Raw genomic sequence first — 23785 nt, forward strand, 5'->3', positions numbered from 1 at the left:
TCTTCAATTTCTTTCTGAAGTGTTTTGAAGTTTCCCTGGTATAGATCTTTCACTTCTCTTGTAAGGTTGATTCCTAGGTATTTGATATTTTTTGATACTATCTTAAATGGAATTGTATTTTTAATCTCTCTCTCCTCAACTTCATTGTTTGTATATAAAAACGCTACTGTCTTTTGTGTATTGACTTTGTATCCAGCCACTTTACTGTATTGGTTGATTGTTTCTAGGAGTTTTTCTGTGGATTCTTTAGGGTTTTTGATGTATATCATCATATCATCAGCAAATAGAGCTAGCTTGTGTTCCTCTTTCCCTACTTGAATTCCTTTGATTCCCTTCTCTTGTCGGATTGCTATTGCTAGGACTTCTAAGGTTATATTGAATAAGAGTGGAGAGAGTGGACAGCCTTGCCTAGTTCCTGACCTTAGTGGGAATGCTTCTAGCTTCTCGCCATTAAGTATAATGTTGGCTGTAGGCTTTTCATAAATGGCTGTAACTATCTTAAGGAAGGTGCCTTCTAACCCTATTTTGCTGAGTGTCTTTAACATGAACGGATGTTGGATTTTGTCAAACGCCTTCTCTGCATCGATTGATATGATCATGTGGTTTTTGTCCTTCATGTTGTTGATGTGGTGTATAATGTTGATTGATTTGCGTATGTTGAACCAACCTTGCATTCCTGGGATGAATCCCACTTGATCGTGATGTATGATCTTTTTGATGAGGTGTTGGATTCGGTTTGCTAAGATTTTGTTAAGTATCTTTGCATCAATGTTCATTAGTGAGATTGGTCTGTAGTTTTCTTTTTTGGTGGTGTCTTTGCCTTCTTTAGGAATGAGTGTGATATTAGCCTCATAAAAGGAGTTGGGGAGGATTCCTGTTTTTTTTTTTAAGAAAAAAAGTTTAAGAAATTTGACAGGGCAAAGAATTCAGAGCTCAATAGAGAAGCAAATACGTGGAAAAAAACTCAGTAGTAATAAGGGATAGATTAACAAATTTTGTTGTGATTTATTATTCTTGTATTATTTCTGAGAGGAAAAGCCTCAAGAATTGTAGATATTGATTAATTTCTGTCCTTGCTTTATTAAAGAGTGGAAAGTAAACGCAGATATGTACTTTTGAAAATAGGGATCAGACTGAGAACTGTTCTTAGATCTGTGTTTTCTTTATTGTCTAGAGTGCAAAATCATCCCTAAAACAGAATAGCAAATTTTGGTGTGTTTTACTCTGCCACCTTTAGTTTATTTCCATCAGAGATCATGTAGATGACATCGAATAATCTTTTCTCTGTTTTCCTCAAAGCATAATAGCTAAGACCTCAACAATAAAGTATTTATTTGAAAATATTGGAGAGGAATGGAGTTGATGAAGAGATCTACTTGCACTTACCCTAAGCCAAGACTAACAACCACCCTCTAACCTCTACAGGATCTAACCTCTCAATTTCCTCAGAGATAGCAATAGTGAGAGATGACAACTACTTAGATTGTGTCTTGTGCTGAATTATAATGATTGGTCATTCATTTCCTAGCTTTCTAACATCTTTTAGATTAGAGTTCTATTTTGTACAGATCACAGAAATCTGTCTTTCTTGTGAACTTCTTTACTTAACCTCAACATGCTTTGAGTACATGTAGGTTTACTAAAGAAGGATTAACTCTACACTGACTTTAAAGCTTCAGATATAGGGTCCTGAAGCTATGGAACAGAGGGTAGTGTACATATTTTGCACTCAGCTAATATGATTTGATCCACAGCAGCAGAATGTGGTTCCTAGTGCCCCACTAGGAGTGGAGCTGCCTGAGTTCAGAGCCAGAAGTAAGCCTTGAGCTTCAGTGGGTTGCCTTCTTCTTGACCCCCTCACAGATAAAGTTTCTAAGTATAAAGTAAATAAAGTAAAAGAGTAGATGACCTTGAGATCGAAAATGCAGCTTTTTAAATAATTGACATACGGTATATAGAAATAGAAATCAGGAATATAAATGAGACTTCAGAGACACAAATTGGTAAAGTAGAAGGTCCATTTTATTGGTTAGGTGTTACTCAATAATTAAGTTGAAAATAATCAATTGTTCATGTTTCTAATTAAAGTAAAATTAAAATATATTATTTTGAAAATATTGCAAAATTAACATGGCAAGTAACATGCACTACAGCTCTTTCAAGATATCACCTTGGATTTATAGATGGATGTTTCTAAAGTTGTCAATGGATATAAAAAGAAGGTAAAGGAAAGAATAAAATGATTTTGGGTCTGAGTAAGTATAATGGAAGACAAGATCTTAAAGAATTGTCAGATAAAGGAAAGTGAGGATAGCAAGAAAAGGTGACTTCTCTAAGAAAATAATTTTTAAATGTAGTATTTAAATAAGAGATGCTTGAGTGTAGGTCATGATGAAGGAAAAAAATAATAAAATATGGCCGGAGAGATAGCATGGAGGTAAGGCTTTTTGCCTTGCGTGCAGAAGGATGGTGGTTCAAATACCAGCATCCCATATGGTCCCCCGAGTCTGCCAGGGGCAATTTCTGAGCATAGAACCAGGAGTAACCCCTGAGCGCTGCCGGGTATAACCCAAAAACCAAAATAAATAAATAAATAAATAAATAAATAAATAAATAAATAAGGAAATAATTTTAACTGTATTATTTAAATAAGAGATGCTTGTGTGTAGGTCATGGTGAAGAAAAAAATAAAAAATAATAAATAATAATAAAATAATATAAAAATTAATTAAAATAATATTAAAGGAGAGACTGATGTTAGAAAATGAAGAAGGTGGGGCCGGAAAATGCTGCATTTGCCTTGCACGCAGCTGACCCAGGACAGACCTTGATTCAATCCCAGGCGTCCCTTATGATCCCCAAGCCAGGAAGGACTTCTGAGTGCATAACCAGGAGTAACCCCTGAACGTCACCGGATGTGACCCAGATACCAAATAATAATAATAATAATAATGATAATAATAATAATAATAATAATGAAAATGAAGAAGGGGTCATAAATAAAGATAAGTCCCAGGAAAACCTACCTGTAAAGATATAAAAAACAAAGGTGTTGGAAATGATTTTAAACTTTGCCATGTGATTATACACTAAAAACATGTTATAGGAAGGTTGACCTCCTGACAGTTTCTGAACTTTCCTACTGGATAGGACTATAATACATTTTGTACGCTTCAATGATATTCATTAATATTTTAATGTATTTGCTGTGTTTTATGATGAGGTTGTGTTCTGAAGTATTTCTTAAGTAAGTCATAATTCTTCTAAATTTTATGCAGAAAGCCCTATATGCTACTCTTCTTTTTTAATTAAGTAATTTTTATTTTGACCAAAGTGGAACAAATCTTTCATAGTAATATTTTAGGTACATAGTGACATTGAATCAGGGGCATTCCCACCACCAATGTTGTCCTCCCTCCACCCCTGTTCCCAGGATGTATCCCATAGCCCTTCCTTTGACCCCTGGGCTTTTAGTATAAGTGATGCCCTCTGTGTCTAGTTTGTTGTAGATTGGGTATGCTACTCTTCTTTAAAGAGTCTTATAATCGTTTTATTTTCTTATTGTCTATTTATGACTATTTATGTTTATTTATTATTGTATAATAATATAATATATTATATAAATTACATATATTTATGTCTATTTCTATTTATGACATGTCATAAGGAATTAAATATTAATATATTAATTTCTATTTAACTCAAAATGAATATAAATTGTATTTTGGAAAAACAGAAAAAAACTTGGCTTTAATTTCAATTTTGTGTGTTATTCCTGTTTTAGTGCTTTAATTCATGTGTTCTGTAAGTGACAATTTCCAAATGCAAAGCACTGTGTTTCTGTTTCACTCTTAAAGTACAATCATTCTGGACAAAGGGAAAACTGACCCAGGAAAGACTTTGTGTAATATCATTTATGTTAAGAGTTGGTAGTTATGACGTGTCTCTGCGAAGCATGAACATTAGAAACAATGGGAGTTGGCTTAATGCTATCATATCATTTCCCTGGGAAGAAGATTAATTTGGTCAGGTGATTCTGTAATGTCAACTGTCACAAGTTTCATGAGAACTTCTGTGCAACCGAATTACCATTTCTTAAGCAAGTTTAATATGACACAGGCTTATGAATGCCATTTAAATTGAGGGTTTTGTGGGTAATCTGGTCTTTCATTTTCATATGTCCTCTCTAAGATCTGTGTTGGCTATAGGGGATCTTCTGAAAAAGAAATCACAATTGACAGTGTGTGACATTGGTGCAATTTCAAAGTGAATAGTCTCCTTTTGTACTCGTAGTTTTGGATTTAGTACACTTTGTCTTTGAATTATGACAGCTAAGGCTTATACACATAAGTATGGAAACAGAGAAACCAAGTTTCCAAAATATACAAGTTCAATTATTTTCTACTTCGTTTCTGTTTAAGAAAACAATGTGTACTATCCTTAAAACTGCCGCCTTAAAATTCTAATTTTCTCCTCACTATAAATTAACTATTTCAGATAGATGTGAATGTCATAATTTGAATGATTTATATATCAATTTGCATTGAAAATCTTCAAAGAATATTCTGGTCTAAATATTCTGTGCAAAATTTATATTTTCCCTAGTAAGTAAATTATTCTGAAAGCCACACTTCAAATCCACATTCAGGGCTCAAATGAGTTTCCTTATTTGTTCATAGGATTTATAATGATTTGGATATATAAGAAGAGGACTTGGGAATTCATACTGAGCGCATTTATCTTTTATATTTTTATAATTTTATTTTAAATATTAAGGTTACATAGTTTACAGTAAAATTAATATTCTGTTTATTTGCGTATGGTAAGTACATTTGTATATAAGTTAACCAAGAAACTCACTTCTGGGATTTCAAGAATACATTTTCCATTAAGTTCAAGGCAAATTCATTGTAAGGGCCTCCTTCTTTACTTGCCTCCTTTCTCTTATTTTATGTTAATGAATATCTCACTACTTCATTATAGGTTTTTTTTATATAAGACCATTGAAAGCATCTTGAAAAATTGACTTCATAGACATGAACTGCTTAAAACCTTTCAGTTTATAGATTTGAATAACTATAAAATATAAATGGTAACTAGTTGAAGGATTATTCTTCTTCGGATACCTATTTATCTAAATAGGCTGGCCATATCACATGACTCCCTTATAGGATATAGAACATTAATATATTTTAGTAGATAAAATTTAAATTCACAGTTCTGCAATGAGTCTACACACCCCCATTTTTATTTAGGCACCGTGATTCATGATTTTAATTTTCAATACTATATTTACTTAAGCACCATGTTTAAAAACGTGTTTGCAGTTGAGTTTCAGTTATAAAAAAGAACACCCCCCTTCACCAGTGCAACCTTCCCTCCACCAATGCCCCCCCCATCTCCCTCCTTCTCCTCCACCCTGCCTGTATTCGAGACAGGTATTCTATTTCTTTTTTTTTTTATTTTTTTATTGTTTTGGTTTTTGGCCACATCCATTGATGTTCAGGAGTTACACCTGGCTTTCACTCAGAAATCGCTCCTGAATTGGGGGGCCATATGGGATGCTGGGGGATCAAACTGCAGTCCGTCCTAGGCTAGCACAGGCGAGGCAGATGCCTTACTGCTTGTGCCACCGCTCCAGCCCCAGGCATTCTATATCTCTCACTCACTACCATTGTCATGATAGCTGTCAATGTAGTTTCTCTTGCTGCTTTTAATATTTGTTCTCAATCTTTGACTTTTGCCATCTTAATTGCAATATGCCTTGGTGCACTTCCATCTGCCTTTATTTTGTTTGGCACTCTTTGTGACTCTCATATTTAAGTATGAGACTTGATCATCAGACTGGAAAAGTCCTTGGTTATTTATTCTACTAATAATTTCCCTTCATTTTTATCTTCTCTCCCCTATAGAAATGCTTTGAAGTAGAAGTTATTTCTCTTGATGTTGTACTAAAAGGTCTCTCTATTTTTTGGGGGGGGTCACAGCCGGTTTCACTCAGGGGTTACTCCTGGCTATGTGCTCAGCAATCGCTCCTGGCTTGGGGGACCATATGGGACGCCAGGGATCGAACCATGGTCCATCCTAGGCTAGTGCGTGTAAGGCAGACACCTGACCTCTAGCACCACTGCTCCAGCCCCTAAAAGGTCTCTTTTTCTCTAGAAATAACTAAGGGCAAGTGTTACCAGAAATATCTTGGATTGATTTCTTTATTAGTTTATTATGATTTATTTATCTATATCTTTGGTTTAGGGGTAACACCTAACAGTTATCACAGCTTACTACTGACTCTGTGTTGAAGGATTGCTTCTAACAGTGCTTGGTGTACCATAGGCAGTGCAAGGATTATAATTAGGGTCAATTGTGTGCAAGGCAAGACCCTATCCCCTGTACTATCTCTTTGGCTCCAATTTGGCTGATTTTTATGTTCATTGCATTTTCAAAATATTTTGCTATTTCTATATTTTTTGTGAGGCAAATATTCTAACAGCTTGTTTTCATGGAAAACTATTCATTATCTTGTTTTTTCCTATGTTACTTATGACTGAAAACACCACATATAAGTGAGATTTTGTTGCAGTTTTCTTTTTTTTCTTTTTTTTTTAAGCCTACAGCACCCGGTTTTCCCAGGCAGTCTCCCATCCAAGTACTAACCAGGCCTGGCCCTGCTTAGCTTCCGAGATCAGACAAGATTGGGTGCGTTCAGGGTGGTATGGCCGTAGACCCAGTTTTCTTTCTTCCACTGGTAAATTTAAAATGTGACCTTCTAGCTCCATCAAATTTGTTGCACATGTCAGAATTTCATGTTTCTTATAGCTGAGAAGTATTCCATTGTATATGTATACATAATCCCTATCTATTCCTTTGTAATTGAAATTTTCATTTTTTCTAGATTGTAAATAGTGCCACAATGAACAAAAGATTAAAATACCTCTTGTAGTTAGATATAAAAGGAATCATTGAGTCATATGACAGTCTAGTTTTACTTTGTTGAGGAATTTCTTTAATGTTTTCCATGTGGCTTCTTCTAAGAAATATCTATTTTATCTTCACATTGTTAATTTGGTTTTTGTATTTATTGATTTTGGTTTTCTGTATGGTTTATATGTCTTGCCTATTATTAATCTTTTATCTGAAGTGAAAATTTCTTCTTATTATTAATATATATTTTAATTTTAACCTGTACTTTATTTTTGCTATGAGAAACTTTTAATTTGATGTGGTTCCATTTATTTAATTTTGTTTTACTAGTCTTTGCTACTGGAATACTATCATTGAAGACATCTTTTTCCTCCAGGTATCTGATAGAATATGGCCTAATGCAAAGTCTTTGATTCACTAAGAGTTGATGTTTTTGTTGGCAAGAGTAATAGTATAGTACATAGGTTATTTTCAAAGCATGAAGCTCACCCAAGTTGTATCCTTAGTAACCCATATGGTTCACAAGCATCACAAGGAGTTTTCCTGAATACAGAAACAGGAATAACAGAAACAGAAACAGGACCACCTTTGAGCATCCACCCCTCAAGAAAGTATTGTGTAATGAATGAGCTCTGAATACAATTTCCTTCCTTCCTTCCTTCCTTCCTTCCTTCCTTCCTTCCTTCCTTCCTTCCTTCCTTCCTTCCTTCCTTCCTTCCTTCCTTCTTTCCTTTCTTCCTTCCTTCCTTCCTTCCTTCCTTCCTTCCTTCCTTCCTTCCTTCCTTCCTTCCTTCCTTCCTTCCTTCCTTCCTTCCTTCCTTCCTTCCTTCCTTCCTTCCTTCCTTCCTTCCTTCCTTCCTTCCTTCCTTCCTTCCTTCTTTTCCTTCCTTCCCTCCCTAGTATACATTTTTTTTTTGGTTTTTGGACCACCCAGTGGTGCTCAGGGGTTAATCCTGACTACACTCAGAAATTACTCCTAGAAGACTTGGGAGTACATAAGGGATGCTGGTGATCAAACCTGGGTTTACTCTAAGCAAGGTATCATATATACTCAAGTAGACTTCGAGTATAAGTCGACCTCCCTAATTTTACCTTAAAAACTTGGAAAACTTAGTAACTCCAGTGTAAGCCAAAGTGCAAAATACAGCAGCCACTTGTAAATTTCAAAACTAAAAATATATATACCCCAAGAAATTACAATAATTGAGGAATCAGTAAGTTAAATGTTATTCAATATTTATTGCTAAATAAAACTGTAAACTAGCAACAATAACTTTAAAACTTTAAATAAAGTGCAGAAAACAGTAACTTAACAGGTAATCAAGCTCAATCACAAAGGTTAAAATCCTTCAAACTGGATTACTCCTCCTCCTCATGATCTGTATGTCCAAACAGATCTTCAGCTGTATCTGATGTGAGGGTATCAACATAGATATTGTCATCATCACTGAGTTCGCAGATATCATCACTGCTGTCGGTCTCATACAAAGCACAGACTATCGTGTGTTAACTAGTTCAGTGGCATACAGTTCAGTTCAGCTGCCTACTTCTTTAGCTCAGCCAGGACTTGTGGACTGAGCTGAAGCACCGCCCCCTCCAGCAGATGGGAAGACTGGAGACTACGTGCATTTGATTCAGTGCACAAGCACCAAGTCAAACAACCTGTATGACCTGAATATAAGACAAGTTCGGGGTTTTCGGCACAAATTTTGTGCTGGAAAAACTCGGCTTATACTCGAGTATATAAGGTAAATGCCATAACCACTCTGATACCACTCGACCTCCTATAGTACACTATTAAATCAGAAACTACAGTATATCCCACTTTCTTAGTTCTCACAATCAATTTGGCTATTGGGAAGTTTAAGGGTTCCATAAAATATGAATGTTATAATTCCTTGAAGAATGCCATTGATATTTTGATAGGAATTATTATTAAATTATATAATAATTCAGGTAGTTGTGTGTAATAAAAACATACTGGCCAGACAGGGGTTTTCTGTTAAAAAAAGACTTAATAGGACAAAACAGGTACGAAGAAGGAGGACAGGGTCTTACAGCAAAGCAGATCAGAAAACAGAGCAATCATCATCAACACACCAGCCAATATCAAAACCGCTACTACACCACCCCATCAACAGTATTCCAGCTTGGGTTCTTATGCCCCCCCCAATACAATTGCTCATGAATATGATACAGGAGTCTCTAATTCAGAGGGTTCTTTGCTTTTAAAGTGACTGACCTCTTTTTTGGGGATTGATCTATAAGAGTAGCATCATTTTGACAATACTGATTCTTCCAATCCATTAACATGGAATAATATTTTTTCATTTCTTAGCACTCTTATATTTCTTTATTAAGTGATTTGCAGTTTTCCAGGTAAGTTCTTCAACTTTTGTTAAGTTTATTTGCAGATACTTGATACATTTGAAAAAGGTAGTTTCTTTGATCTATTTCTATCTTATATCATGATCTACATCTCAGAATTGAACAGATCTTTGTGTACTGATTTTGCAGCCTTTTACTTTGATATACTGATTTATTGTTTCTGGAAGATTTTTTGGGAGAATTTTTAGTATCCCACAAATATATTGTCCTGCCATTAGCAAATAGTTTGAACTTCCCCTGAACTAAATGCAGTTAATAAGAATTCTGCTACTGCATTGAATAAAAGCAGGTAAAGTGTTTGGTGCTTGAACTAAAAGGCTTGTTTGGTGCTTGATTTAAGAGGTAAAATACACTTTTTCCATATTAATTAAAATGCTAGCTATGGGTTTGTTGTAAATGGCTGCTACTACGTTAAGAAGTTTTCTTTTATCCATAATTTCTTGAGGGGTTTTATCATGAATGGTTTTTGGATTTGGATATTCAGATTAATAAACAACTCTAAGGTGTCAAAATCTAGAATCTAGAAGAAAAGGTTGATGCCTAGAAGTTTATACCTCCCTTAACTGAAAGAACAGGATGTAGAATACCTGAAAGTATTTCAAATAACAAAAGGACTGATCTCCAAGAACAAAAGGACTGATCAAGTCAGGTACTCTTGTGAGTTTTATCAAATCTTCAAAGAAGACTTACTCTTATATTCCCCAGGCTCTTTCAAAATAGTGAAGAAACTGTAACCCTCTAACAACCACTTCTTTGAAGCCAAAATCTCAGAATACTCAAAGCAAATAGAGATCAAAAATAAAAAAATCAGAACGATTTAAAAAATGGTCATGGGTGCAAAACATCCTCAACACATTTTTAGCAAACCAAATCCAACGATATGTCAATAGAATTATACAACAAAATCAAATGGAATTCATATAAGAAATGTAGGAATGGTTCCATATATACAAATCAATTCATGTAGTACACCATATAAATAAAAGATAGAGATTATATAATTGTATTATCCACGAAGAGAAAACATGTGGTTTCTTTTTTTTTTATCAATATGACATTTTCATTTTGTTGGTTTTCAGAGCTAAGGCTTTTCCAATCTTCTTTTCATGGATAACTTCAACCTTCATATCATTGTCATCTTCAAAGATGTTACAAATCATCACTATTTTTGTAGTTTTTGAGATATAAAAGTTTAGTTTGTGATGTTCCTTATTATGTGGCTTATCATTGAGAACATTCTGTTTGTACTAGAGAAGAATGTGTATTCATTTGTTTCAATGTTAGAAGGCCCAGTACATATCAATTAATGCCAATTCGTCCAGTTCCTTACTTAGATTTTTTGTTTCTTTATTGATATTCTGTCTTCTGGATAGGTCTCTTGGCAACAGTGGAATGTTAAAGTCCCAGACTACTTACTCTGATGTTTCCATCAATGTGTCCTTCTAAATAATGTCTTTATAAACTTTGCTGCCCTTTCCTTTGGTGCAAATATGCTGGTAAGAGTCAGGAACTCTTGAACTATTGATTCCTTAACTTGTAGACAATGATTGCTCCTAACTAGTATTACTTTCTTAAGTTTCACTACTATTTAGTCTGATATAACCATGACTGTCATTGCTTTTTATTTTTTGCCAACCATTTTTGTTTGATTGATATCCTTTCTCTCTAAGCCTAGACTTACCTCGCAAGTCCAACTAGGTTTTCTATAAGATAAAGTTGCTACAGAAAATAATGTTTTATTTCTGATCCTTCCAGCCACTGCATAAGCTTTTTGATGAGAGTGTTCAATCCATTGTCTTTTAGACATCTCTTTCAGAGGTTTTGTTTGTTTTTACTCTTAGCTATTTGATCTTTTAGTTGAAAGTATTTCTTCTATGGTTAGTTTAGATGTACACATGTCACCATTTCTTGTTTGTAAATATTTTCAACCTTTCCCCCAAATAAATGCCTTTCTTGAAAGACAGAAATCTAGGTTGAAATTTTTTCCATTATGAACTTTGAATAAGTCACAACAGCCCTTCTTGCTTGTCAGATTTCATGTGAGTACAATTCATTTAGGAAGGTTGTGTTATGTTCCTTCTATTTGAGGTTTTACTTCTTTTTTAATGCATCAAGTAGTCTGTTTCTCTCTTTATGTTTCTTGCCATTTTAATGATAATGTGTATTTTCATTGTTCTTTGAGTTTATTTTGTTTGGCTTATTTGGGCCTCAAATCTGTGTGTATGTCTCCCTCTAGAGACCTGGAGGTTCTGAAATATTTTCTCTTCTGCCTATCATTTTTCTCCTTTTTGTTTTTCTTTTTCACTTGGAAATCCTATACTAGATTTCATATTTCAATGTTGGGAAATTCTATGGGTTTAAACTGGCTATAGGACCAGACCCTGTGAGTTTCCACAGACCTGAGAGCGTCTAATATTGCTGAAACACAGCTCTCAAGGAATGGATTTAGTATGAAGTGGCAAGTCAAACACTTAGTTCAAAGGTATATATAGCACATTTTCTTAAGAAAAATATAGGGGTGATGGCATAGGATGCACTCTGGGAACATTGGTGAAGGGAGGTCGATACTGATGGTGGGAGTGCCCTGATTTACTGTATATTAGAAATTCAACTATTAAGGACTTTGTAGATCACAATGGTCTCAAAAAACTTTAAAAAAGAGAAGAAAAATATAGGAGTAGCCACAGCCAATAGAGTCTGCTGCCCTTTAAGTTTAAATTCAGCTTTTCTTAATTTCATTTTGATCTGATGCCACACTTTTCTTTAATGCCTCTTTTAAATGTATTTTACTGATTTCTTCTATTATATATCTCTATATATAGATATAGACATATTTTTCTCTCTTTCTCCAATCTCACCTGTCTTGTTTCTGCTTGGTATGAAAACCTAAAAGAAAAGTTTTGCCAGGGATAAAAGCTTGGGTCAAAACCAGGGCACAGAGATAGCTGACTATCATTCTTGCCTCCAAATCCACCAACAATATCATCCTGTGCTCAGGATTTACTCCTGAATCTGACCTCAGGGATCACTCCAGACTCTGCACTCTGGGCGCCATATGGGTGCCAAGAACAAAAGTACATCAGCTGTGTTCAAGGCAAAGCACCTTATCTATTGTAGTATATTTCTGGCCCAAGCTTTCTATTTCATTTTGGTCAATATCAGATCCAACTATCAGTTATACATTTCCACAACCATGTGAGAAAAAGGATGCTGATTCAGATTGGGTTATTTTTTAAAACAATTATTTCTTCTCCCCACTTCAGAAAGCCTGCTATCCTTTTATCCCCCAATATCCCCCAATACTGATCCATTATCCTTCCCTGTCTAACCCTCCTTACCCTCAGTTATTAACCCATTAGGTACCAAGACCTACCTCCTGCTCCAATAAACCACCACCAAGCTCCTAATCTGAAAGGACACCCTCCCAGCCCCACATCACATGCCTCAGCAAGAAATTACAACAAATACATCTGCTGATTCATACTTTATGGCCCCTCTTCTTACCCTCCTAATCGCGGACTGTTGCATGCTACCAATTTACCCCCAGAACAAACCCAGCTTAAGGATACTTCCCTCCTGGCTACAAATAACTTCACAAACTCAAAAAACAAGATGTGTGATGAAAAAAATGCCCTGGACTCCACCCACCACAAGAATATCTCAAAAGACTAATGGGGAAGACTATATATTTCCCTTAAGTGTTTAATACCTCTATAATAATACCTCCTAGTCTGTTTATCCCCAAAAGTAAGTTAGCTTCATGAACAGCATTAGTCTTTAATGCCTCTTTTAAATGTATTTATATTGATTATATTATATATCTATATCTATATCTATGTAGATATATTTTTCTCTCTCTTTCTCTCACCAATCTCACATGTTTTGGTTCTGCTTGGTATGGAAACCAAAAGAAAAGTTTTGCCTGGGATAAAGCTTGGGTCAAAACCAGGGCACAGAGATAGTGTAGACTATCATTCTTGCCTCCAAGTCCACCAGCAATATAATATGTTACCATACCCTTTTGCATAGGCACTCTAAATAAAGGGAAATATTTTGCACAGAAACAAGCTCTTATCTATTAGGGATAAGAATCCATACTTTTTATAATGCAGGGTCACCTCCCACCCTGTGCTTGCATCATGTGGACCCAATTTAGACTCCAGGCATTTGGACAGCGACCTTTCAATCCAGAATCCAAGATCCCAGAAGTGGAACACAGGTTCCAGCAACAACACCAGGAACCAAACTCCTCTCAGGGAAACTTTGAATACAGGCCTGGCACCAATTTGTACCAGTTTTAAAATGATATCCTGACATGAGGAAACAGCAACAACTTGAGCTAAGAGAGGGCTGCCCTATCTAACCACTTAACAGTATGATACAATTGGGAGACATGTCATTCTTTGCCCTAAGCAAAAACCAAAATTACTATTTACAAAAGACTGACTTCGACAAACATGGTCTGGACAAAACCTATCAAAGGACCAATGAGGAAGTTCCTAGCCTAGGCCTGGGCCTAGAATTTGTACAAAAACCAAGATCCCTGGGGCCGGTGAGGTGGTGGTAGAGGTAAGGTCTCTACCTTGCAAGCGCTAGCCAAGGAAGGACCACAGTTCGATCCCCTGGCGTCCCATATGATCCCCCTAAGCTGGGGCAATTTCTGAGCATTTAGCCAGGAGTAACCCCTGAGCATCAAATGGGTATGGCCCAAAAAACAAAAAACAAACAATAAAAAAACCAAGATCCCTAATTCCAGAGATCTGACTGACAACTGCGACCAAGCAGAAATTCTGGAACCATGCTGAAAGACTATACCCTAGGATCTGAACAAAAACCAAGACCACTAATTACAGAAGATTGATCACAACAACGGTAACGGAACAGAACCCCTAGAACCACAAAGAAAAAATCTACCCTAGCCTTCACCCTATGTCCTATGCAAATATTAAGAGCTCCAGCAACAGAGGCGGGATTCCATCACCCACATCCGAGTGGAAAGTTTTTCGGTAGGATAAAAAGACCTTGGGGTTTATAAATGAGTAAGTACAAAGCCGGTAGATGTTCCCATGACAGTATGCTTCAAGGGTGGAAAAATCCTGCATTTCTTAGACCAAGGGAATTCCCTTTCTAAATTCCCCAATATTTACCATGCCTATGCAAAAGAAAGAAAGAAAAGAGAAGAAAGAAAGAAAGAAAGAAAGAAAGAAAGAAAGAAAGAAAAGAAAGAAAGAAAAGAAAGAAAGAAAGAAAGAAAGAAAGAAAGAAAGAGAAGAAAGAAGAAAGAAAGAAAGAAAGAAAGAAAGAAAGAAAGAGAAAAAGAAGAAAGAAAGACAGAGAGAGAGAAAAAGAAAGAAAGAGAAATAGAATGAAAGAATCAAACAAAGAAAGAAAGAAAGAAAGAAAAAGAAAGAAAGAGGAAAGAATGAAGAAAGAGAAAGAAAGAATGAAAGAAAGAATGAAAGGAAAGAAGGAGGAAGGAAGGAAGGAAGGAAGGAAGGATTAAGGAAGGAAGGAAGGAAGGAAGAAGAAAGAAAGAAAGAAAGAAAGAAAGAAAGAAAGAAAGAAAGAAAGAAAGAAAGAAAGAAAGAAAGAAAGAAGAAAGAAAAGAAAGAAAGAAAGAAAGAAAAAGAAAGAAAGAAAGAAAGAGGAAGGAAGGAAGGAAGAAAGAAAGAAAGAAAGAAAGAAAGAAAGAAAGAAAGAAAGAAAGAAAGAGAAGAAAGAAAAGAAAGTAAAGAAAGAAAGAAAGAAAGAGAAGGAAGGAAGGAAGGAAGAAAGAAAGAGAAGAAAGAAAGAGAAAGAAGAGAAAGAAAGAAAGAAAGAGAGAGAGAGAAAGAGAGAGAAAGAAAGAAGAAAGAAAGAAAGAAAGAAAGAAGAAAGAAAGAAAGAGTAAGAAAGAAAGAAAGAAAGAAAGAAAGAGAGAAAGAGAGAGAGAGAGAAAGAGAGAAAGAAAGAAAGAAAGAGAAGAAAGAGAAGGAAGAAAGAAAGAAGGAAGAAAGAAAGAGAAGAAAGAAAGAAAGAAAGAAAGAAAGAGAGAGAAAGAAAGAAAGAAAGAAAGAAAGAAAGAAAGAAAGAAAGAAAGGAAGAAAGAAAGAAAGAAGAAGAGAAGAAAGAGAGAGGAAGAAAGAAAGAGAAGGAAAGAAAGAACGAAAGAGAGAGAAAGAAAGAAAGAAAGAAAGAAGAAAGAAAGAAAGGAAAGAAAGAAAGAAGATAGAAAGAAAGAAAGAAAGAAAGAAAAGAAAAAAGAAAGAAAGAAAGAAAGAAAGAAAGAAAGGAAGAAAGAAAGAAGAAAGAAAGAAAGAAAGAAAAGAAAGAAAAAAGAAAGAAAGAAAGAAAGAAAGAAAGAAAGAAAGAAGAAAGAAAGAAAGAAAGAAAGAAAGACAACCCTTTTATTCAGAAGTTGCTGGTCTGTTTTCTTTTTTCTTATTACTTTTATTTAGTTTAGTTTTTGTTGTTGCTGTTTTTTGTTTTTGTTTTATACAGTAGGTGATGGTTTTTGTTTTTTGTTTTATTCTTTTTTAATTCTTTTTGTACTTTTGTTATAATTCCCTTATTGTTTTGTTTTTGAGTTGTTTGTCACCTTTTTTTTCTTTTTCCCCTTCCTTCTTCTAAATAGATACTTATAACATCTAGATGGACTCCTCCTAGTTTATCTAATTTTTGTTTGCCTTCCCCAACCCATGGTACCAGGAGAAGACAGTTGTATGTTCATTAGGTGGAAACAAAAAATGATCAGATTTGAATACCAAATCCGAAGTCAACGACAACAGGATCGATACCCAATCTACAACAAGCTATACATGTGGAAAACAGATCCTCTAGCATTAAGGGGGCTAAATGAGGGAGATTGGGGGAAGGGGATGCAAGCTGGGAACAGGGATTGAGGGAGGACAACACTGGTGGTGAAAATTCCCCTCATTCATAGTCACTACTGCCTTAAATATTACTGCGAAACATTTGTAATTCACTTTCACCACAATAAAAGTGTAAAAAACCCAATTATATGTGTTTGGGGCTGTGGAATATAATAAACAGCTTTGAGGACAATAGCTCTTAAATGCAATATCCATTCTTCCTTCAGGGCCCTTCTAGTAAAAGCAATATTATAGCAAAGATATGTTTTGGGGAATGACAGTTTTGTTTCTTTACTGTACCTTCTTTGGAATTTGTAGAAAGTCCCATAACTTGGTTTATCCAGTTCCATAACTTGATTCATCATTCAATTAGTCTCAATCCTCACAGTAATCCAACTAAAAAAATATATCAAAATAAATCCTTGGTGAAGCTAGTTTTATAGAGACAAAGTTGGTAAACAAAATTAAAATGGAAACAAACTAAAACATTTGTCAGGACCTCTGAGAACTGATATTAGAGAGCTATTTCTAGACATATGCTAAAGTGATACGTGTGAAACCAGCTTCTTCGAAGTTTTAGTATTCTCAGATACTTGGAAAAATGACAAAAATAATTTCCAAAAATAATCACTGTGGTGATGTGTCTCTGGTTAAATTTTTCATCTTTACTTCATAATGTCTTTGAAAAAAGCTGTGTTTTTTTCTCAAAAGGGGAGACAGGAGATAGGCCTTAGCCAGCTGTGCTTAGGAATGATTCCTCTTTGTTCTCAGGGATCAATTTTGGAGATAGATATTTATAAGTGGTAATTCTGTAGTGCTAAGGTTTGACTGGGGCTGGTCAGATGCAAATCAATAGTCTTATTTCTTTTACTATCTTTCAGGTCCAACAAAGTGTTTCAATTGCAAATAATTTATTCTAAATGCAAATGGAAATCAAAATTTTTTCAAATTTAAATCATTTAGAAAAATTGGAACTGCTAGCTTGGAAAGTCATAGTCAAAATGTAGAAAAATTCAGATTTTATTTTGCTCAAAATTATAAAGCAAAAACTTCAAAAACAATTAGACTACATTGTTATGTTCACAAAAACAAATTTTATGAATGTTCGCAACACATTATTTGAAACTTTTATCTCAATAGTCACTCTTATTCTTTCAAATATTTACAGAAAAATATTTCTTTTCTCCTACAAAAATTAGACTGATATTTTGTGTAAGTACTATAAGAACCATGATAATAATATAGGTCTGTTCATTTGCTTTGTTAGAATTTTGGGGAAAGTAATTTTAGATTGAGTTCTTTGTCATCTCACAGGGTGTAGAAGCCATTAAGTTTTTCTTCTGAGGAAAAAGTGTCAGGAACAACACTAACATTCTTGCTTACCATCTAAAACTGCTCAAATGTGGTACGAAGGTACCCACAGGAATCAATAATCTTGAACATTTGGTGGGAACCCAAGTCTGCTGAAATATGTTGCAATTGGCCTTGACAAACAATTGCAATATTGTTCCACAGGGTGTTATACAGGTCTGCTCGATTTTGGCACTGTAGTTGATATTAGTTGTGGGTGACAATATTCGTTGGTAGCTATGTGGGTCAAGCTGGGTCTTCAGCTGCTGTTGTGCATTCATGCTTGTAACACATAGCCATGATCCAGGTTTGTTTTATTTTAATTTCATGGGAAGCTTATAAAATTAGCATTAATGGCAACAAGAACTCTTACGTATGTATAATCTTTACTGAAGTCTGGTTAATCAATATATGTTTCACAGGTTGTAACAATTTGTCCATGATTTAGTCATGTTACCCAAATCTCTTCCATGCAATTTACATTATTATTCCAGAATAGAGAGTTCTTATATGGCAATTAACAGATATGCAAATTTTAAGATATCGTTGACTCTCTTACCCATCATCTGAAGAGGATCTACATATAAAAGGAAGCCTAATAGAGAAATAAGAAATGGAAACAGTGACTTTGTTTGAAGAAAATACCCTTCAAGTCCTTAAAGTATTTCTGCTATTTTTCTTTGCCTTATCATGGGTTTGAGTCTAGGTGATTATGAGTGTTTCCATTTTTTCTCAAATTATGATGATAATTGGCTATATGTGGCTAGCATGGGACATGATTTCCAAAAGAAAATTTAAGATAAGAAAATTCCATTTAAGTTTTATGTCTGTCTGCAAGATCTCTCTCTCCCTTAGGTAACAAGCATATGTGAGCCTTAAGTGACCCTTAAGTGAGTTCTAGCTCATTATACAATAATTATCATACTATAGCATAACAAAGTCATGCCCACAGGTGCCAGAAAAATGTATAGTTACCATGGTAACCCATGAACACAGTAATGACTTTGGGCTCCAGGTAATCCCAATTATTTGAGGAGACCAGTGGGAATGAATAAAGTCTGGAGGTCTCAATCCATAAAAAGACAATAATAACAGAGTTGGTTGTTCTCATTTGGAACTCCCATTCAATTCTCTTCTGTTCTTGCTTTCTCTCTTTCATAAGTAAACATTTTTCTTCAACACCAACACATTTTCTTCAACATTTTTCTGCTCTAGCTTTATTCACTTGCCTCCCTCCTCTACTGTTAAAACAAATGTTTATTTGAATTATTTCTTGCTTAACTTAAAATCCTTCTTGAATGAGCCCATAAATTAGGAACTAGGTTGTGCCTTATATGCTGATGCCTTGCCACCTTCACGCATTATTAACTAAACAGTGTATTCCTTGATTCATGTTATTTTATTCACTGAAATTTATTTTCAGAAAAACCAATGAATCATTTTTTTTTTCTCAGCAGCAAAGGAAGTTTCACTACAGTAAAGTTCTGGAATGGTCTGCAGTGAGAAAACTACTTATATGTTGAAACCAGCATTTCTCAGTTGCCAGTTTGCATTAAATAGATTCTGAAACCTAATTTTAGAAATGTTAATTTATATATAATAAACAATTTGTTAAAATTATATTCATTTTGATATATTTACTATAAATGAAATGGTTTCTTTTACATGTATCAACTATCATTTGTGTGATTAATTAACGATAAAATCTTAATACTGCATGTACCTGCATGTTTCAAGTAGTAAAGAAATTTTAAACTTTAATTGGAAGTGGGGCCAGAGCAATAGCACAGCGGTAAGGCGGTAAGGCATTTGCCTTGCATGTAGCCAACACAGGACAGAATCAGTTTAAACCCCAGCATTCCATATGGTTCTGGGAGCCTGTCAGGGGTGATTCTGAGTGCAGAGCCAGGAGTGCTACTCCCTGAGCACCGTTGGGTAGGACCTCCCCCTCAAAAAGCACTTTTAATTTGGAAACTACCTTATTTAATTCATCTCCTAATTTTTTCTATATTGAGGGGGCAGCATATCTGACTTTTGAGGAATTTTTTCTGACTTTTCACTCATGGATCAATCCTGGTGGGCTAGGGGAAACCTATTGGATGATGGGCATCAATCTCAGGTCATCTTTGTGCAAGACAAGAACCCTACGAGCTATAAATTGCTCTGGCACCTCTTCACAGGTTTTTTTTTTTTATAATCTGAATGTTTGATGGAAAAAATAAAGCCACATTAGTAGTGTTTTTATATTTTTATGGTTAATATGATAGATACTATTGTATAAGTTAAAACTGATTGATATAAGATATTTAAGGTTTTTGATATAGTTATCAAACAGCTCATCTAGTGAGTTATTACTACTTTAATGTTAGTAAAATAATTTTATAAATGTTTTCAATTTTTCTGTTAGCTATACATATACCATAAGTAGGTTTTCACTTAGTTATTTTATAATAAAATGTATTTTCAAATATATTTTGATGTGATATTTTGTTGAATTCCTGTGATATTTTTCAAAAATGTTTTAATTGGAAATGTTCAGTGGGAATATAGAAAATATAGTGGAAAGTAGATTGAAATGGAATACAGATAAGTATACAATATAAATTAATACTATTTAATTAAGGGGAGTCTGAGCCATATTTACAGTGCTCAAGAGAAAATGTGGGGTGCTAGAGATAAATTAGGGAAGACTGTGTGCAAGGTCAGTGCCCTACCCACTGTATTATCACTGTGGCTCCTAAATTAAGATAACTTATAAACAAAATAACCAGTTATCAATTTTCAGAATTAGTAACTTTTTACTAAAACTGCCATTCTTCCTAGATACTTACATGCTTAAATTTTAGAAATATAATACTCCTTATGTGCAAATATTCCTAAAATTATCATTGTAAATAAAATCCAAAAATTTATTTTAACTTTATATTTTGAATGTAATGCATATAAGTGATCACATAATCTTATATATTGCATTATTTACTCACTTTTTATGCAAGAAAATAACTAGTACATTATAACTAGTACCTGATTAAAAAAAAACTCCAGTGCCAATAAGCCTTCTTAGATTGAGATTTATCCAAAGAGAGCAAGAATGCTTCACTATACAGAGACCAATGACTATCATATATTAAATATACAAAACTACAGATTTAAGGCACATTGATACAATCATTTCCACAAGAATCAAAATCTAATTTAGAACAAAAATTTCTTCATAACTTGTACGTAGAAGTAGCTTACCTTGGTATAATAAAGGGTATCTATGAGAGACTCACAGAAAAAAACATCAAAAATAAAAAAGTAAGTCTGAACTACAAACAATTATGTAATTAAGATGCTTAAAACAATTACTTTTAGTCATCTAAAATAATAGTATGAACAAATGAATTCTACATAATTATATGACTGAGATGAAATAAACTTCTTAAAAGCATTCAAAATAGTGAGAATTTAATAAGAAATAGAATATAATGCTAGACATAAATCGTTGAGGGAGTAAGGAATTTCACTTAGATGTCTTTCAGCATTTTTATTGTTAACAGGGAAATTGATGGCTTGCACCTGGTTTCAGTAAATATTCCAGAGTCTGCATTTAGGGCTGATTATAAAGCAAATTTGACTCTTTAAAGGAAACACAATAGAAACTTTACTCTGTTTAGTCTTCTAAGACCTAGTGCTGCCTTCACACTGCCTTTGACTTATATCATTATTTATGTATTTCTAATTTTAGTACTTATATAGCCACTATGAAATCACAAAGTTATTCATGTTTGGGTTTATATATATTGGGTTTTGAGTGCTCAGGTGTTACTCCTGGTTCTGTGCTCAAAAAATAGCTCCTGATAGGTTTGGGGACCATATGGGATTGCTGGGGGTCAAACCTAGGTCTGTCCCTGGTTGGCCGTGTGCAAGACAAACACCCTACCACTGTGCTTTTGACTCAGCCCCCTGAGTTTATATGTCAACTTTAGTGTGTGTTATATATTTTATCACACTTATGTAATATATCACCTATTATTTTTCACAATAAAAATTTATTTATTTTTTTAAATATATATTTTTATTTAAACACCTTGATTACATACATGATTGTGTTGTTTGGGTTTCAGTCATGTAAAGAACACCACCCATCACCAGTGCAACATTCCCATCACCAATGCCCCAAGTCTCCCTCCTCCCCACCCAACCCCCACCTGTACTCTAGACAGGCTTTCTATTTCCTTCATACATTCTCATTAGTAGGAGAGTTCGAAATGTAGTTATTTCTCTAACTAAACTCATCACTCTTTGTGGTGACCTTCATGAGGTGAGCTGTAATTTCTAGCCCTTCTCTCTTTTGTGTCTGAAAATTATTATTGCAAGAATGTCTTTCATTTTTCTTAAAACCCATAGATGAGTGAGACCATTCTGCGTTTTTCTCTCTCTCTGACTTATTTCTCTCAGCATAATAGATTCCATGTGCATCCATGTATAGGAAAATTCCATGACTTCGTCTATCATGACAGCTGCATAATATTCCATTGTGTATATGTACCATAGTTTCTTTAGCCATTCTTCTGTTGAAGGGTATCTTGGTTGTTTCCAGAGTCTTGCTATGGTGATTAGTGCTGCAATGAATATAGATGTAAGGAAGGGATTTTTGTATTGTATTTTTGTGTTCCTAGGGTGTATTCCTAGGAGTGGTATAGCTGGATCATATGGGAGCTCGATTTCAAGTTTTTGGAGGAATCTCCATACTGCTTTCCATAAAGGTTGAACTAGATGGCATTCCCACCAGCAGTGGATAAGAGTTCCTTTCACTCCAAATCCCGGCCAACACTGCTTGTTCTCATTCTTTGTGATGTGTGCCAATCTCTGTGGTGTGAGGTGGTACCTCATAGTTGTTTTGATTTGCGTCTCCCTGATGATTAGTGATGTGGAGCATTTTTTCATGTGTCTTTTGGCCATTTGTATTTCTTCTTTGTCAAAGTGTCTGTCCATTTCTTCTCCCCATTTTTTTGATGGGATTAGATTTTTTTTCTTGTAAAGTTCTGGCAGTGCCTTGTATATTTTGGAGATTAGCCCCTTATCTGATGGGTATTGGGTGAATAGTTTCTCCCACTCAGTGGGTGGCTCTTGTATCCTGGGCGCTATTTCCTTTGTCGATGTCACCTATTTTCAATCATTATAGTTATAAATTAAACTATTATTCTTTATTATTGGAACCAATCCATCTAGTTTTTTTCAAAGCACATACTTATTTCTATTTTATAACATATAATTTAAAACTCAGTGAAGTTAGCAAATCCCATTTTTATTTGGCCCAATAGTCTGTCCAAACATCTGTGTGTCCCTTCAGCTTGTCTCTCTCTAAACAAAACTTCATTTTCTCCTTTTATTTTAATACAGTTTTTCACCCCAGCATTATAAGCCTGCTGAATAATATCACCAATATTTGATAATATTTTGCATCTGTCCATGATAAACAGTCTGTACTCAATACATTTTGAATAGATATGTGAAATATTATATTTAGGTTTGACTAAGATGCTCCTGAAACAATATCTATCTTGTAACAAATAGCATAGCAGCAGTGATATATCTTATAAATATAAAAAGTCAACTTTTTTAGTTTTAAAACGACCTAATTTTTATTGTGTTCATAACTGCTTATACAAACAGCTAATTCTATTTTATTGACCAGTTATAAATATTACATAATTTTGCTATCAAACGCAAAGACACCATTGAGCTGCAGGTAAAATATGATTCTGTGTACCAAGTATATTTAAAGAAATTGCAATGTGATATTGGACCAAAGTATCAGTCTAAAAATACTGCATTTGCATTTGATCTGAAAAGTAAGTGAAATGGAAATTTTGTTTTTTTTTGTTTTGTTTTGTTTGGGTCACACCCGGCAGCGCTCAGGGGTCACTCCTGGCTCTATGCTCAGAAATCACTCCTGGCAGGCTCAGGATGGGATGCCGGGATTCGAACTACCGACCTTTTGCATGAAAGGCAAATGTGTTACCTCCATGTTATTTCTATGGCCCCCATGAAATGGAAATTTTAAACAATTCTATGATAACACCTAAAGAAATTTGGAAACTATACTTTTACAGATTATATTCAAGATATGTTTTAAATTAATACTTAAAATATTTCACCAAATTGTTTTAATCACTATTACAATAGTGTATCACTGTTTTCTCTTTAACTGCTAAACTTTTTTGAAAGGCCTTTATATTCATGTAAAGTTTTGGAACAGAAAGAAAATTTATAGTCATTTTTTGTCA

At 34.5% G+C, this 23785-nt stretch overlaps 1 non-coding gene across 1 annotated transcript; it reads right to left on the reverse strand.

The window, feature by feature from the left end:
* Window positions 1-6605: 6605 nt before the first annotated feature.
* On the reverse strand, window positions 6606-6724 carry LOC126000240 (5S ribosomal RNA). The gene has a single exon (XR_007492596.1). It is a non-coding gene; the product is annotated as a 5S ribosomal RNA (ribosomal RNA).
* Between the last annotated feature and the right edge of the window lie 17061 nt (window positions 6725-23785).

The sequence above is a fragment of the Suncus etruscus genome, chromosome X (genome assembly GCF_024139225.1).
Source record: "Suncus etruscus isolate mSunEtr1 chromosome X, mSunEtr1.pri.cur, whole genome shotgun sequence".
Taxonomy (NCBI): domain Eukaryota; kingdom Metazoa; phylum Chordata; class Mammalia; order Eulipotyphla; family Soricidae; genus Suncus; species Suncus etruscus.